Raw genomic sequence first — 17,776 nt, 5'->3', positions numbered from 1 at the left:
ATCAAACCAGCATCCCAAAAGATGCTGGCACTCAGGGTCAATTGGCAACAGCCGGAAAGCGGACTCCACATCCGCCTTTCCCAGCAACTTCCCTGGTACAGCATCCCGCACCAAATCCACCGCCTTATTGAAAGAGGTATGAGACACAGAGCACACGTCCTTGGCAATATCATCATTTACCGAACCCCCCTTCGGATAAGACAAATGATGGATAAGCCTGAACTTGCGCACCTCCCCCTTGGGAACCACCCCCAGCGAGGAAACCCCATAGCAGAACAGGCCAGAGCATTGCTCCTCCGCTCCCTTCTGCCACCGGCAGCTCCCGGACCTTCACCCCTTCTTCCAACTGGGGCACTGGGACTCACCCGCTGTGGAGGCCTCGACCGCAAGCCTAGGATTGGTCCCAGTTGACCCTCCAGCCAGGCAGCTCACCGCTGCTCCACCGCCGCGTGCACACCTTCCAGCAGCCGTTCCACCACAGGATCCATCAACGCACCTGCAGAGGAGACAAAAAGAGAAAAACCAGCACACAAGGAGGGAAGACAAACATACCGGGTAAGCTGGCACAACAAAAAGCCCAGAACCCCCTAATGCACTGAACTTTCTTTGACCCACTGACCTAGCCCTGCTCTGCATCTCTGCCAAGGCCCCCATTCTATTCAGACTCCGTGGGCATCAATATATATGATGGATCGATAACAAATACTGTAATAAAGTTGTCTCATCAAACATTCTATTGTGTTCTATTTGTGACATCTGAAGGTAACACATTTTAATCTTAAACTGACCTTTAATTTAAGGTTTTAGAATCCTTGGACAGCATTACCAGGAAGAGATCGTATTATCAGATGTTGACCTGGAGAGCCATGGTCAACTATACATATTGACCTATTGATTATTTACCATTGCCGGCAGATTTTTTTTCTTTTTGTGTGTGGTCTTTTGGAAAAGCCCCCAAATGTTATCACGTTACATGGCTGTTTTAAGTATTGTCTCTCCCCCATCGTGATGGTTTCAGGAATCAATACAGAGAGGGAAAAAAAATCTGGTGTCTTATTTCTACGTTTAAATAAACCAATACTTGGCAGTCATGTATCGGTACTCTATATACCCTCCATTTTCCTATCAAAGAAGCATTTTCTTCTAATTATTCGAGCTACGTGGATTTAAGTTATTAACCCCTAGACGAAGGTGTGTCGGCACCTGGAATCCCCTTTTTACCGAAATATATCCCATTTCCGACAATATTGACATAAGTTAAGTTGATGATATCGAGGACACCATTGTTCGACGGAAAAAGCAACTTAACAGCATGTCCTGATCATCATGAAGAAAGAGGTCAATGACGTCAGCAGCTTCTTTTACTACTTATATATTCATCGAGAGTATATATGTTGCAGTAAACTTCCATGAGATTCTTCCTCTTGTTCCATCCAAGTGACTTGGATCACAGTTTCCTAAAAATAGAAAGAAGGCATTGTTATTCATGAGAACGCTATTTTTAAGGGGGCGGCTGTGTGTACCTATTGCAACACAAACATTAGAAACAAAATGAATAATTAAATATAAATTGAATTACAAAAACAGAATTTTGTAATAACTTATCGTATGCTGTTTACATTACAAAAACAAATTACAGTTTAGTATTGCTGATTTAATGCAGTCTGGCACGATGGGCAAATATCTGGTGAGCCGCTGGCCAACACGGTCACGTAATCTGCCACATGCTACGTGAGCCGCATTTACGTGGCCAGGTGGCTGTCGGCATTGAAGTGGTCCAGTCTTGTGTGAAACGATCAGTGTTTTGATATGCGGTAGCAGTAACTCTCTGTGATCCAAAGACTGCTGGTTACGACTCCAAAATGTCCTACCTCAATCATCAATAATTAGAGTTTTAGCACACTTGATGTCTCCTAGGTAAGTCTCACCTACTCGGTTGTGGGTCATGGACAACAGTCTACTTTATGTTGTGGTTACTCCTTCTATCCTAACTTTATCTCGCCGAGTCTCAAAGCAGGTGAAGCTTTATTATCAGTCATCAAATTATGTATTTATACTTGAGAGTTCGATTTGTTTACTGTTATTCCCTTGTGAAGCAGTATGGTAAGCCTGGCCGTTTCTGTGAATAATTTCTAAGAAAGTAAACTGAATTACTGCGTATCAGGTGACATATTTTGTCAATAATATTCATTGTAATCACAAATGCTTCTGTGCCAGCGGGTGGAGCGCCGCGTTATTTTGCAATGTCTTAGTCGTCTTGCTGGCACTTAAGGTAATCGTGCAATAGACCCAATAATATTCTACATCCTCAAATCTTAGATTTTTCTTATTATGTAAAAAGTAATGAGTAAAAGTAATTATGTAAAAAAATGAGTAATAATAGACCACAATACACCACTAAGTTCTAAATCCATTCAATGAATGGACCTCGGGGACTAATATAAGAACCACCGGCTTAGCGTATGAATAAGTGACATCTGAGGTCCTGAAGTGTCATCTAACTCTACACCATTTTCTTTGATGCCTCAATAAGAAGTATCACCTCGAACTAAAGACACAACCTTTGCATTCTTTAACACTTATTGAAACATTTGCTTGAAAGCCCATATCAGGTATAAACTTCTCAATGAATAATTTGCTTGGGTTCTTTATGTATGATAACCCTCTGGATTACTTGCTTTCACCAACAGAAAGGCGCTATTTTTCAGCTGGTAGGGTGTTTGAGAGGGACATCTACTGGCTTCTAAAGGGTAGTAGTGAATACACTATGTCGTAAACATTATCACTTCATATCAATCATTTATAATTCTAAGAGATTAAAGATTACATTTATTAGCAAGCTAAAGGTGAGATGTTCTCACAAATCCTGCCTGCCAGTCACGTGCATCTCTACCGATATATTGGGGCATGTAAGACTATGAAAGTGTCCTTGCATGGGTCAGACTAGAGATCACACTTGCCATTAACATACTAGACTACATCCAGAATGCAAACACAATGGCATTTGGGACAAAGCGAATGCCCAACGACCGCTAACGTTTGTCTGTGTATCAGTTGTTAGTCTTTATGGTACCATGGACTGATTCCAACGTATTTAGGAGTCATTGATGCTACACATTTTACCTTGTATGACCCATGAAAGTATTTATCCATCTTGGCATCTTGCTATCAAACATTATCATCTCTGTCCAAAACAAGGTTTAAGATAAACACATAATAAAAGTTCATACGCTTTCCTTATCCTGTTTTTTTTTTTACTGTGATGTTTACATAACAAGAGTATCATGACTTTCAGTCTAATCTCAAATTCTACTTTTTCATAATCTTCACAGTCCGTTAGTAGACATCAACTGTCACCAAGAAGGACAGAGCTAAAGATTGTAAGCTCATTTAAGCGGGGCCCTCTTCACATTTTGCTTCTGCAAATCAAAATTGATACGCGATACACTATGGAGTATAATGGTGCTATACAATTCCAAAATAACGCCCCAGCGGGCACAAGGGTAAGTTACAACTAAAAACAACCAATCCCGTTCCCGGGATCAAAAATACCCTTATTATTACCCCACCCTAAAACATCACTTTTATTAACGTGTTTGTTAAAAGGTATAACCAAAAAAAAGATGTTTAAAAACACCAGTGTCACCAGTCCTACCGTAAAAGGTATACGTCACTGTGACATGAGGGCAAATGCCCACAGTCGTATAACACTAATAGTATCACATCATATATACTGTTCATGGCTGCAGTCCTAAGAACAAGAATAATTGAATTATGACCAGTGACACAGGCTTATTAAAAACTCAGACAAATAGCCCCCCTGACATGTTTCGCTCCTCAGAGCTTCATCAGAGGCCCAGACCTCATGTCACAGTGACGTATACCTTTTACGGTAGGACCGGTGACACTGGTGTTTTTAAACATATTTTTTGGTTATACCTTTTAACAAACACGTTAATAAAAGTGGTGTTTTAGGGTGGGGTAATAATAAGGGTATTTTTGATCCCGGGAGCGGGATTGGTTGGTTTTAATGGTGCTATACAAACCAAAAACCACCCATTCTACTATTTAGATGAATAAAAACATTATTAGAAATAAGAACGTTTTTATCCTAAATGGACAAAATGTACGTTCTGCTATGTCTCTGATAATTTCTCGACAGAAGAAAATCCTGTCTGGAATATTCTTTTTTGAAACACTTGCTAGTTATGTGAGGTATCACCACTACATACCTAAAGATTCTGAAATAGCATTTGGACAAAAGGATTTTCATCTGGATTTTGTGCTTAGTGACTACATTGTCCTAATCAGCTCAGAACAGGAACTTGGAGTATTGCCCTGCAAATCTTAAGTCTTCTTTTGAAAGAATGCCATTTGGCATAGCTATGATCTAACGGAAGACATCAAATAATGGGCATCTCCCAGGTTGTAGCCTGAAAGTAGAGTAATGTTATCTGTACTCGTCTTTATGGATAGGTAAAGGATTTCCATATGTATTCAAGGGATCTAGAATGGCAATACATTACATAGTGTAGAAACTGGATGTGTTCTGGATGTTCCGTGATTATCTGGGTTACTGGGTTAATGGGCTATACAGGGATTCTTAAGCGGTCACCTCTGGCTTTTTGTATTTGTTGTGCCATATGGGTCTTATGATCAAGAAATTATAGACTGACACTCACTCTAATCCTATAATTTATGGCAGGGGCGTAAATAGAAGCCTCAGGGCCCCAGTGTGAGAATCTGTTAAGGGCCCCCCAACCCCCCCCCAAAAAAACATGATTTTTATACAACTTTTTTTTCAAAAAAATAACATATTGAATCATATCTGTCAACTTTTTCAACTTACTTTATCTTCAACAATGCAGCATTCAGGATAGGAAAAAGTCACACGTCACAGCCATTGATGGTGTGGTTCTGCAAAATATAAAGGACAACCATTAATCAACATTGTTTATTAAGCATCCCTCCCTTCAATAGAAAAAATAATGATTTATAAATAACTATTTCTAGGGGTTAGCTATAAATAACACACAATTCATCCACATATTAATTCATTCATTCTCACTCTTTATTTTAATATGCTTACTACCCCCCCTTTCTTACTTTATCCCCCCTTTGCCCCCCCTTCTCACACTATCTACCCCCTATACCCCCTTCTCACACTATCTACCCCCTCTCCCCCTTCTCACACTATCTACCCCCTCTCCACCTTCTCACACTATCTGCTCCCTCTCACACTATCTACCCCCCTTCTCAGGCTATCTACCCTCTCCCTCCCTTCTCACTATCTACCCTTTCCCTACCCCCCCTTCTCACTATCTACCCACTCCCTACCCCCCCTTTGTATTTCACTTACCGCGCTGAAGTCCTGTGGTGGGAGCGCAAGGCCTCTGTCTCGCTGCTCTGCCGCGGTGCGCACGGCTTCACTGCTGAGCGCCAGTATATGATGTCATATGCCGGCGCTTCACTGAGACAGACGCCTCACGCTCCTACCACTGCAGTTGGGGCAGCGCCAAGGCAGGTGGCGGCAGGGAGCAGAGGAGACAGAAGGATGCCGAGTGGTTGCTGAAAATGACCGCTCGGCACCCCTTGGCCCCCCCTGACTGGCAGAACTCCAGGGCCCGGCCGCAGTCGCGACCCTGGATGTTCCACCACTGATTTATGGTTTAGAATTCTATAATTCCTAATTTTTCTGGTGGGATTTCTCCATTATCCGTCCCCCTGCATGATTTCTTGGAGGGGGGGGATCCGTAATTTAAAAATTACAGATACACAAGTACTATAAAACCTACTGCATAACATGTGGAAGCAGCCATTTTGATGCCCCACCGTGTTAGTTAACCCTTCTCATTGGTGACATATGGTTCCAACAGCCTTTGTATGATTAGTGGGAAGGGAATGGATATGCATTTTCTCTGACAGCGTATATATGTTTTTACAGAGGCAGCAGGCAGTGGAGCGATTGCACTTCACCGAGCCATCTCACCTGCCTCGAGGATTCTGCTCCTGTTGGTGCCAGATTTGAATGTTACCATGGGAATGCCAGCAGCAAAAACTACAGCTCACCGTGAGGCTCAAACTGCTTAGAGAAACACAGATTCAGGGGCAGGATTGAGGAGAATGCTATTCCTATGCCCATGGACACAACATTAATTAATAGCAGCCATTGTTCGGAGCCAGTCATGGGAGATCATGCCTTACCTCATTCTGCGGGTCTCGCTGGATCCAATGGCATGGGAATATGACCCAGCACTAATTCATTGGTCATTAACCAGTCTGTATGTAGAGTTTTGCTACATGCAGCCATTATTCAGGGTACATTTTTTCTGATCATTAACCTCAAGCGAATCTTTGTGCTTGGGGCAGAAGCCCTCTGCACCCATTCTATCCATCTCTGGCCCTGTTCGGTGAGACAAGCTAATAATGGGAGGACATCTCTACCCGGGCAGGAATTTTATGGACATTTCCTTTGAATGGTGAATTTCTGCAAACAGTGGGGCAATTGTTTCCCAGACCCAGACGAACAGGAATTCTATTAAAGGCCATTAAATGGTCTGTTGCTTTTATAACTGGGGGACATGATTCATATTGGACAAATACCATCAGAGGTCACACGTCTCCATTGGGCATCTGCACGTACATGAATACCATACTATCACTATGCTACTCTATTTCCTTCATACCCAAACAGTTTCTTCAACTTAATTTTGTTAAACTGAGGCAAATCCTCTGTGAAAACCAACATCAATAAAACAAATATACATACTCCAAGTAGGACTTCCAGTTTTTAGCCCAGAAGGAAAGACCAGGCAAATGGCCCATTTTTACAATAGCCAAAACCACATTTGGCAGACAACACATATATCCACTCTTGTCCAAAAGACAACTCACCACCAGGAGTAGAAAGTTCTCCGAAGTAACACAGAATGGTTCACAGAGAAAATACTGTTTACAGACCCTGTTTCTCCCAAAGCAATGGTGGATAGATGTGGAACCACAATTTAAAAAGGCTTTGAAAGCTGGAATACTAAATAGTAAGTGGTTTAAATAATATAAAAGAACGTTGGACCAGATTGAAAAAGTTTTGGGTGTGTGTAATCAGTAAATGGGGCCCATTGTATCTTCTCTCAGGTGACCCAGGAAAGGTAATGGCGAATTTTTCCAGCAACAGACAAAAAATGATTGTGACCGTTTTCATGTCCACATATCGAACGCGAGAGCTAATAGCTCTACACGGTCCAGCGTTGCTAGCATGGTTTTCTCTGACACAGAGAAGGTCACCGAGACACGCCATGCCTACGCTTCATAATCTGTGTGCTTTTTCATCTAAATAGTGCAGGGTTATGCTGAAGCAGCTGAATGAGATGAACAGACCGTATCTTACACAGAAACAAAAGGTTGATTTCTTTGCCAAAATGTAGCATTGGCTCGATGTTGTGTTGCAAGATGTTCCCAAACATTAATAAAATTAATTCTGATTGGTTGGGCCCATCTTGCAAATTCCCCGGTGCAGATAATTCATTTCAGAGATAACAGCGAGTACACATTTTCCTGCAGAAGACATTTTATCTAGAAAAAAAAAATATATACTGCTTCTATATTATTTGAAAATTAAACTTTATGGCCTCAATACAATATTGCTGACAACTTTAATGCGAATGTGGCCCTTGGGACGTTTCACATCAAAATGAGCTTGTATTGCAAGGTCTTTAGAACAGACCTTAAAATGGATAGAAAGGATCTGGATTTATATACTTTATTGGTTTGATAAGCAATTGTTTTTAATGTATACATTTCAGTGTATTTGGAAATAAAACCATAATTAATGACAGAGCATTAAAGTTATCATTGATATATTTAGGGTGACAAAATGTATTAATTTAAAATCAAGTTCTAGGCTGTAAAACTTAAAGAGTTAAGGTTATTGAGTGCAGTGTGATGACACCACTCATGATCATGGTTGGACAGGTAGGACTTGTTTTTCTTGATCCATACATAGAGGTATCTTTTAAACCAAGCTGATATTTGGCAAAACTTTGGAAAAAATAGTAAAAAAATCCCCATGAGAAAACAGCAGCCATTTCTACCCTTGCCCTACATCTCCCATGGCAATACTTCTTCTACAACCTCACACAGGTGGTCCACAACTACATCAGGGAGAGGGCAAGTGATCTATGCCTCAGTTTTTTCACACACCAGTCATCAGGAATCAAATATCCGAAGAAGTCCTAGAGTAAAATATTTGCAGAAACATGGAAATATTCTACTAAAGACATCATGACCATCGACGGATGGGACAACATTATAATGCATAGTTCTACTGGCGTTATCCAGGGCCAATTTAGTTGGATCTTCATAATCCATTATGAAGTCAATAGTGGAGCCTGCAACTCTCCTGAAAACTTCTGGTTTATCGAATAAACATTTTTTCTCTATGTAAACTGACATGTCTGTGATATGGCCATACGTTCTTCTGTATGAGTTATGTCTTGGAGTATAACTTGGAACATAACTCATATGCACTTAAACCTTTCATTTTGGATTTTCCCTTATGGAAAAACCTCTATACAGCAAACAGCACCGTTGAAAATATATTAAAACAAAAAGGAAATTCAAAAGGGTGTTGAGCAACTAAATGGCAATCAATTCATAGAAAATCTGGAGAAAAGACTTATTGCTCCCTGTCCTCATTTGAGTTTTATTATTGTACAGACTAATCCAAAAGCAACAATTTTTAAGTAAAGAAGATTTTCGCCATGGTCAAAAGGTTTCTGGCATGTATCCCATACAAGTGAATGTTCATATTGCTGAAAACCCTCTTTGCCTGAGATTATTAAAATGTATACCTAAATAACTTGGGTATAGTTATTTCAATTGAGCGTCATCCCCCAAAACCCTATTAAGACTCCGAGTAAGCATCTGAAAGGGAAAGAAAGAGTCACACAGTAAAAATAATCAGACATTCAAGGGGTGAAATGGCCATTGTTACACATTTCTCTGGGGATGTGCAGGATGTTGAACTGCAAACTTGATTTTAGGCATGCAGCCATGCTTTTTTCCCCACCGTTAACATCAATTAACATTTAAATGGCTCACTGAATCGAGCCCATTACGCCAAAAGCCTGCCTTGTCATAAAGTATGTTACCATCACTCAGTTTAATTTAAACATAAAAAATGAAAAAAAAACCCCAACAATTCAGGTTATTGTAGATTTCAGGTATAGTTTTCTTGAATGAGATTAAAATTAGATGTTTAAAAACCATGTCAACAGTTAATATACTAGATTACATTCAATATTAACAGTTCATTGTTCTAGATTACATTTTACCCAACTGTTGCCAAAAGTTGCATTTAATATTTACAAACTTACAGATCTACAGATCTGAAAATGTAATTGAATTGTTATTTTTCAAAACAGAAACAATGTATCACTGGGTACTTTATAATTCCCCAGATGTGAACCTGCTGGATTTCATGTTAAAGGATGTCTCAGCTTTCAGGCCCAGTATTAAATCTGACATCACCATCTAGTGGAATACAATGGCATGTGCACAACAGAGCATTACAATCTCTTTAATTTTGCTATTATTTATCCAACAAAAATAAGCCTTTGGACTACCAATCAATTTGGAAGGGTTGACATGATTTAGGATTTAAAATGTTTTTATTATTATTATTATTATTATTATTATATTAGATTGATCATGATAAGCTTCTATGTGCTCGGTGGAAAAAATTGGGTTAATAAACTTTTTAAAGATTATTAATGAATTCACCCGCCACCCAAAGTATCTCTATTGGGGAGAGTGAGAAATCCCAAGTCTACTTCCTAGCTATGGAACATTTAACCCAAATTCCAAAAGCAACTCCTTTGTCCTTAACTAATCTATCATAGATACTATATCTGTATGGTGTATTTAAGGAACCATTAGAAGAGAGAATTCCTTTCTTATCATAAGAACAGAGATGTATAACCTTATTTTTACCCCAAAAGCACTTCTAAAGGAGCTGTTATTATGGTGGAGCCCACAGAACCCTGAACAAGCCACCTCACCGGAGCAGAACAAAGACCTGGCCTAACAAGATAAGAGCGCTTAACACCAAAAAAGTACAAGAAGGAGAAGAAAAATATAAGGTCATTCTTTAGAAATTAGTAACTACATTTACCGTCAATAACAAAACAAATCATTGCTATCTTTGAAATATACAGGAGATTATTTGTAATAAATTAACCTAATTAGCATTTGTTGGATCCACATATCTACCAGAAGCCCTCAGATTATATTTCTCATAAGGCTGTCATCATCCTGCTGTTTTGGAAACTAGGCTTTCTTATTTATTTTGAACACTTGTCTCTAGATTAGTCGGTGAATAATTTAGCATTTGGTTAGTGATGCAGCTTCTCTGGCATGTGGAAGAACAAAAACTGACGGGCATTGTTTATTAAATATCTCCTCAATTTTCTGCCAGACTTAAAACTCCGCCACTTGTCCATCATAAATTAGATCTTTTTGTGTACGCAGAATAAAACACTCTTTGTCTTTTTGAGAATGGGAATGAGCCGGCCGTCAGGAAGTAATGGTGTACAGGCCGTCCTTGTTGCATTTCACCGCCTAATGGACCCACCAGGGCTATTTTTTGGAGAGTGCCTCCTTCTGCTGGCTTTGCTCCACTGTCTGCATTTTCCATCCAAATGTCGAGCCAAGGATGATTAGATGATCATTTTGTTAAATTGAGCAAACAATGAACTATTAATATGAATGCTAACAGGGGGTATATTGTATCCATATTTTCCCGCCAAGATGTGAGCTGGAAGGAGAAAGGGTGTCGTTTTGGTTTAAACAATAGGGTTTTCTGGTGGAAAAGTTAAATATAATGCAGAGGATGATGCTTTGGATGAAATTATTATATTCATTGATTGGGGATTAAGACACATGGAGGCAGTAAGACACACTGTGACACATTCTAGACAGTAAGACACATTGTGGCAGGTGAACATACTTTTTCCCATACTTCGTTATCAAAGGATGGCAATAAACTAATACTTAATATTTTCTCCAAAGTTTACATACAGATATGCCACGTCACTCTGGGCATAGGATCTGTTGATATGGAGTTTCAATACCTATACGAACCACCATGCTCCACTTGATCTGCCATCAACGATTCCCTTACAAAAAAATACTGCAGTTTTTTGGACATGAAAAAACTGCAATACTGCACTTTTACTGCAGTTTTACCGCATTTGTACTTCACTGTACTGCAGTTGTTCTGCAGTTATTTTTGTAAGGGAGTACAAATGCAATAAAGTTGCAGTACATTGAAGTACAACTGTAGGTTTGCAATATAAAAAAAAAGTACAGTAATACTGCAGGAAAAGCGCAGTAAATGTGCAGTAATACTGCAGGAAAACTGCAGTAATTTTTCATAAGGGTTAAATACCTCAAACCTAACAGGGTCTATGGTGTCATCTTATCTCAAGCAGACTTCAAGCTATCCCATAAAGGATTAAAGCCCCTTATTATTTTCATTCTTACAATGTTGTCCTGCAGGGCTGCCTCATCTTGCTTCCCTCTCAATTAAATTACACTGCAATAGTAATTAAAACAAGACATTTAGCCAACAGTCTACTCCTCAGTGTCTGTCAAGTTATCCTCATCTATGAGGGGATTGGAGCAATATGAATGCTGAGCACATATTGTCATCAATGGGATTTTAAACTACAACTATACAAATAACATGTATCTCTTGAATATATAACAGCCCCGCACGCCACCAAACCTATTTAGTGTGTCCTATAACGACACGCGTCATAGCCTCCTCTATTCCTGATCATTGAGCTAAACCACCAGAACACTTATGGCTTCCGCCCCATTTACTAAATTATCTCAATCCAATAGAGGTAATAGAGGGGGTCTATAGGTATAACAAACAATACGAAGGATAAAATAAATTAAAGTACAACATTCCTCTCTGCCAACTAAAAATTCTCTCCTAAACACCATTCGATTAAGTATGTGTTTGCAAATGGATAAACTGTAACCAAGCAAGTCGTGGTTTGTTTAACCTTTATCAAAGAACGCAGGGGATGTGTGCCAAAGGTAAATCGCTGAAATCTGAATATTCTGACTATTCTGTACATGGAGGTGTAGATCACAATGCATGTTTATTTGTAATCATCAAGAGCATTGGTAACAGTTTCCCACTCACAATTGTCTTCTGAAAGCATATTTACACGTCGTATGATCTATCGATTCCTTATAAGTATTTATCTGCATCATTAAAAAATAATAATTACAATCAGAAACGTATTTTCCTGGCTTCATCGACCAGATCATCTAAACTAGATGTGGAATCAAGTCACATTGGGTTTCCAGAGAAGAGGACCTCTAGGGAACAGTAAGACGAGCAGTTGACTAAGAAGAGGATTTTTCCATCAACTAATTTTCCCATTAATGTGAATGTGGATTGAGCTCTGAAGCTCATGTTCTGGAAAACTAAACAGGCTTTGGCACATGTCAAGTTTCATAGAATTGGCAGAATTTAAAAAAGTTCCTTCAAGTGTTGAATCTTGTTGGACAGAAATGTCTTGTCAACAAGTTAGTCAATAACCAGATATGACAAGTCTGAGAAATTTTCATCGTTATCCAAAGTGACCCCACGTGAACAATCCAATGGACATTTCCCTGTTGAAATCCACAGACTTGTGAATTGTCTGGGTTTCTGTTAATCAGAGCTTCCAGAAAGAGAAAAGGCAATTGCCAGACTATTTATGTTCCTGGGGAAATCCGACTTATAGCTTCTACACTTTACGTTAAGGTGGTAGCAAGCAACTCCTAAGAAGCTTCTACGTGGTCATGACTTGGCCAACCGCTTAAGATAAACAGCAAAGGAAACATATTGATATTTGCCTTTCATTTCATTTCTAGGCACCATAATTGGAAACAAACTGAAAATGTAATCTACAAGATTTAACATTCAGTAGCCAGCTTATTGTTAAGTGATTTAAAATAAGGGGAGTCGGGAAAATCTGATTCTCAGCCACCTTCAAATTCTGGCTCTTGATGGATGGCTTCTGGCCAAATTGCCATCTGCTATGATGTCAGATGGGAATGTGAAACATAAGCTACTATGCTGTGGACAACAGACATCTCATGTAAAGCCACTTTAGACGTTATCGGAACAGACATGTTACATATCAAGTTTGTTTCGATATTTTTGTTACCAGAGTAGTTTTCTGTACTGGAACTTACAATAAGCTTAGTAGGACTCACAAAAGCTGTTTCACAGGGCTTATAAAGTTTGTAATCTGCACAATATGTCAGACAATTATCCATATTAAGATGGCAATTATTAATAGTGATGTGGTCAACAATTGCTCTTTATAAATATGGCCCAGTGTAAATATTGAGACTGTGAAATCTCTGTGCCAGTTTATATTTCGGGAACTTCCAACATTTTTGTTATCCTTACTACAACGCATTTTCTCCTATTATGGATAGGTATTTACCCATTCTGTTCAGACGTTTTAAAGACCATTTTCTCATCGACATCAAGTCCCAGCCATGATGATTGGTGGACATTTACTTACATTCTATATATTCCTGAAAAAATCCAAACTCTACACTATTAAACAACGTTGTTTGGCTGTATTGGGTGGTTGCTATACTTAAGTGGTTACAGATTTATGGATTAAAGAAGGTATTAAATACCTAGTAAAGGGGTTTCAAATGAAAAATGCAAAAGCATTCTTGTTTTAATAGATGGTTGTTAAAGCTCCCGTTTTTATTTCATATTGTTCTACGCCATAATGTTTTTGCCGTCTAAATTCTCTGATAGCTTTGCCCACCTATTACAAACCACAGATACATTAAATTACATAGATAATGCCACATTTGCCGTCAAATACATAGATTTGTTATTTGCCGTCACCACAATACATGTTCACCAGTTTGTGTTTTTATGCTACTGTATTTTCCTACCTGAAAAGTCCACCTTGACCTCGATGGAATATGGAAAAACAGGATAGTAAAACGTAGCTTGTATTAGGAAGCAATACAATGAATTAGACAATTATTATTCCAATCAGTATCTTCCCAAGAAGGGATATGGCTGCTCCTATAGATCAGTCGGCATATCAGCGGCGCAGTGTAAAGAAGGCTTTTTGGTTTGCTCGATATCAAGGACACTTCCGAGTTTGTGAAATAATGAATCAGTGTTTGTCTATTAAAGCAGCTAGAGACACTGAACAGAAACACAGCAGATGATAAAGTGTATTTAAATGTACACAACCTATAAAACAATCTATGAATTTGAAATGGTTATATTTCTGACAAAACTCGACTAAACATGTTAAAGGTCATAAATCAAATGAATTTTTATTCTAACCAACACAATGTTAGTTGGTTACTCAGAAAGGTGGTTGATATTTATTTTAAAGGCGCTCTTCCACATAGATGTTTTTCAAATTCCTAGGAGCCCCTAGGACATCATCTATACGTTTTCCTCAGACGCCTTTAGTTTTTTGTCGTGGACTTTCTTCAGGATGATGGCGAGTATCTTCAACAAAGAGCTGCCAACAGTACCAATAATCACAATAATGAATATAACCTTCTTATCCAGATGAACAGTAACGGGCTGGTTGGCAGTTGGCTTCTGCTGACTTGGAAGAACTGTAACGTTGTAAGTGAAGAGGCTCACAGGAACTTTGCTCATCAGTTCTGCCGTGCAGGAATATTCGCCCCCATCACCGGAGCCAATTGTTTCCCTCAGGACAGGGTTCTCTGTGATCTTCAGGATTTTAGTTTTGTTGTCTTCGATCTTCTTGAAAACGTATTGAACGGGTTCTTCCATTGAGTTATGCCAGTCTAAGCCACAATTCAACATTAGCTCACCGCCTTCCTCGACTTCTGTAACGCGCTCGCTGCATTTTAATGCTTTGGTCATGCAGGATTGGTTCTCTTCCGAGGGTCTGCAGTCCTCACCGGTCAGCAAATCATAACAGCGATTAGCGTTGTCTTCACAGAAGCATAGTGGGCATTGAATATCCTCCTCCTCCTCCTCCTTACGTTGGATATAACTTTTTGAGCATGGTATATTCACCTCTTTACAGCTTTGGCAGTCTATGAGGTTTTGAATTATTAGCCCACATTTGTCAAGTCCTTTCATATTAGGACAGAACCTTTTAGAGCCATACTGCGTTAAAACGTCACTAAATGTGGCTCTTAGGTCCTCAAGGTATTCCTTTATCGCGCTAAAGAGCTCCGGCCCTTTAACATGAGAGGTCTCAATCAATTTGATGCTTTTTCTAAATCCTTCAGCCATTTGCGTAAAGGCAGATTGATCCAGCTGAAGATGCGAAAAGCCATCCAGTAACTTTTTCATGGTGTTATTCACATACAGGCTGACTTTTAAATATTCATCAGCGTTCACAAACTGCTGGGACAGAAAGTATGTGAGGTCTTGCAGTCGTTCCACGGAATCATGGTCACACTTTAAACAGCACAAGACTTGAGAGCCAGACATCAGCATCAGCAAAAGTAACATCCGAAAAGCCATCCTGTCAGGAGTACACTTTCCAAACACTCTCTCAGACATCAAATATCTGAATGTGGTGGGGATCTGAGTTGCAAGAGCATTTGTGTAGCTTGTGACATCACAGCCACTGTGACATCACAATCCACTTGTTTATCAGTTTGGTGCTGCAGAATTTTTAAGCTGCTAGTAAAGCCAACCTATAGACAATGAAATAAAAAGCGTGTTTAAACCTACACAACCTCGATAAAACAATGTGGAAAAACACAACATTTGTGTAAAAACGATGGAAAACCTCCATACCCACAGCAAACAGCACCATTTATGGTAAATAAAAAAAAATGAAAAGGGTGATGAAGAACCTCAATGGAAAGTTAATATATTAATATTCTTCGCATAAAGAATATAATATTCATTAAACTATGTGATGTATTTCATGTTCTTATCATCCTCCAAACAGAGTAAAGATTAATGAATGGACTGTTCTTTTTCCCAAGAAGGATTAGAAGGGGTTCCTTCATTTAGCAGCAAACTGACCAGGAAATGTTACTTTGAACGTAACCGCCTAAACATTAATACTTTGTTTCTTTTAACTGTCACTTTTCTCACTTACTAAAAACTGGAATTGAGTAGAGGCAGGCATTGAATACGCAGTATTTGGCTAAATGCATATTCTTCAACAGTGACCACCAACGGCTCTAAACCCTCACACTCTGTAGAAACGCGCTTTGGGCTGAGTATGTATCTCAACAAACACACCGTGCGTCACTAAGACTCACAGTTAGATTAAATATTTACCAGGTGGGGCAGAATTGGCTGGAGAAAGTAGCCCATGTGAAGACAAATAATGTTCACCAGTTTGTGTTTTTATGCTACTGTATTTTCCTACCTGAAAAGTCCACCTTGACCTCGATGGAATATGGAAAAACAAGATAGTAAAACGTAGCTTGTATTAGGAAGCAATACAATGAATTAGACAATTATTATTCCAATCAGTATCTTCCCAAAAAGGCATATGGCTGCTCCTATAGATCAGTCGGCATATCAGCGGCGCAGTGTAAAGAAGGCTTTTTGGTTTGCTCGATATCAAGGACACCTCCAAGTTTGTGAAATAATGAATCAGTGTTTGTCTATTAAAGCAGCTAGAGACACTGAACCCGGTAAACACAGCAGATGATAAAGTGTGTTTAAATGTACACAACCTATAAAACAATCTATGAATTTGAAATGGTTATATTTCTGACAAAACTCGACTAAACATGTTAAAGGTCATAAATCAAATGAATTTTTATTCTAACCAACACAATGTTAGTTGGTTACTCAGAAAGGTGGTTGATATTTATTTTAAAGGCGCTCTTCCACATAGATGTTTTTCAAATTCCTAGGAGCCCCTAGGACATCATCTATACGTTTTCCTCAGACACCTTTAGTTTTTTGTCGTGGACTTTCTTCAGGATGATGGCGAGTATCTTCAACAAAGAGCTGCCAACAGTACCAATAATCACAATAATGAATACAACCTTCTTATCCAGATGAACAGTAACGGGCTGGTTGGCAGTTGGCTTCTGCTGACTTGGAAGAACTGTAACGTTGTAAGTGAAGAGGCTCACAGGAACTTTGCTCATCAGTTCTGCCGTGCAGGAATATTCGCCCCCATCGCCGGAGCCAATTGTTCCCCTCAGGACAGGGTTCTCTGTGATCTTCAGGATTTTAGTTTTGTTGTCTTCGATCTTCTTGAAAACGTATTGAATGGGTTCTTCCATTGAGTCATGCCAGTCTAAGCCACAATCCAACATTAGCTCACCGCCTTCCTCGACTTCTGTAACGCGCTCGCTGCATTTTAATGCTTTGGTCATGCAGGATTGGTTCTCTTCCGTGGGTCTGCAGTTCTCACCGGTCAGCAAATCATAACAGCGATTAGCGTTGTCTTCACAGAAGCATAGTGGGCATTGAATATCCTCCTCCTCCTCCTCCTTACGTTGGATATTACTTTTTGAGCATGGTATATTCACCTCTTTACAGCTTTGGCAGTCTATGAGGTTTTGAATTATTAGCCCACATTTGTCAGGTCCTTTCATATTAGGACAGAACCTTTTTGAGCCATACTGCGTTAAAACGTCACTAAATGTGGCTCTTAGGTCCTCAAGGTATTCCTTTATCGCGCTAAAGAGCTCCGGCCCTTTAACATGAGAGGTCTCAATCGATTTGATGCTTTTTCTAAATCCTTCAGCCATTTGC

General features: G+C 39.4%; 1 long non-coding RNA gene across 1 annotated transcript; it reads right to left on the bottom strand.

The window, feature by feature from the left end:
• Window positions 1-1,372: 1,372 nt before the first annotated feature.
• LOC128467875 (uncharacterized) lies at window positions 1,373-14,169 on the bottom strand. Its single transcript, XR_008345766.1, has 3 exons — window positions 13,987-14,169; window positions 4,850-4,917; window positions 1,373-1,457 (listed from the first exon to the last, which is right to left on the bottom strand). It is a non-coding gene; the product is annotated as an uncharacterized LOC128467875 (long non-coding RNA).
• Window positions 14,170-17,776: the final 3,607 nt, after the last annotated feature.

Source organism: Spea bombifrons, chromosome 10, assembly GCF_027358695.1.
Source record: "Spea bombifrons isolate aSpeBom1 chromosome 10, aSpeBom1.2.pri, whole genome shotgun sequence".
Lineage (NCBI taxonomy): Eukaryota > Metazoa > Chordata > Amphibia > Anura > Pelobatidae > Spea > Spea bombifrons.
This window is presented reverse-complemented; position numbering and strand designations above follow the sequence as displayed.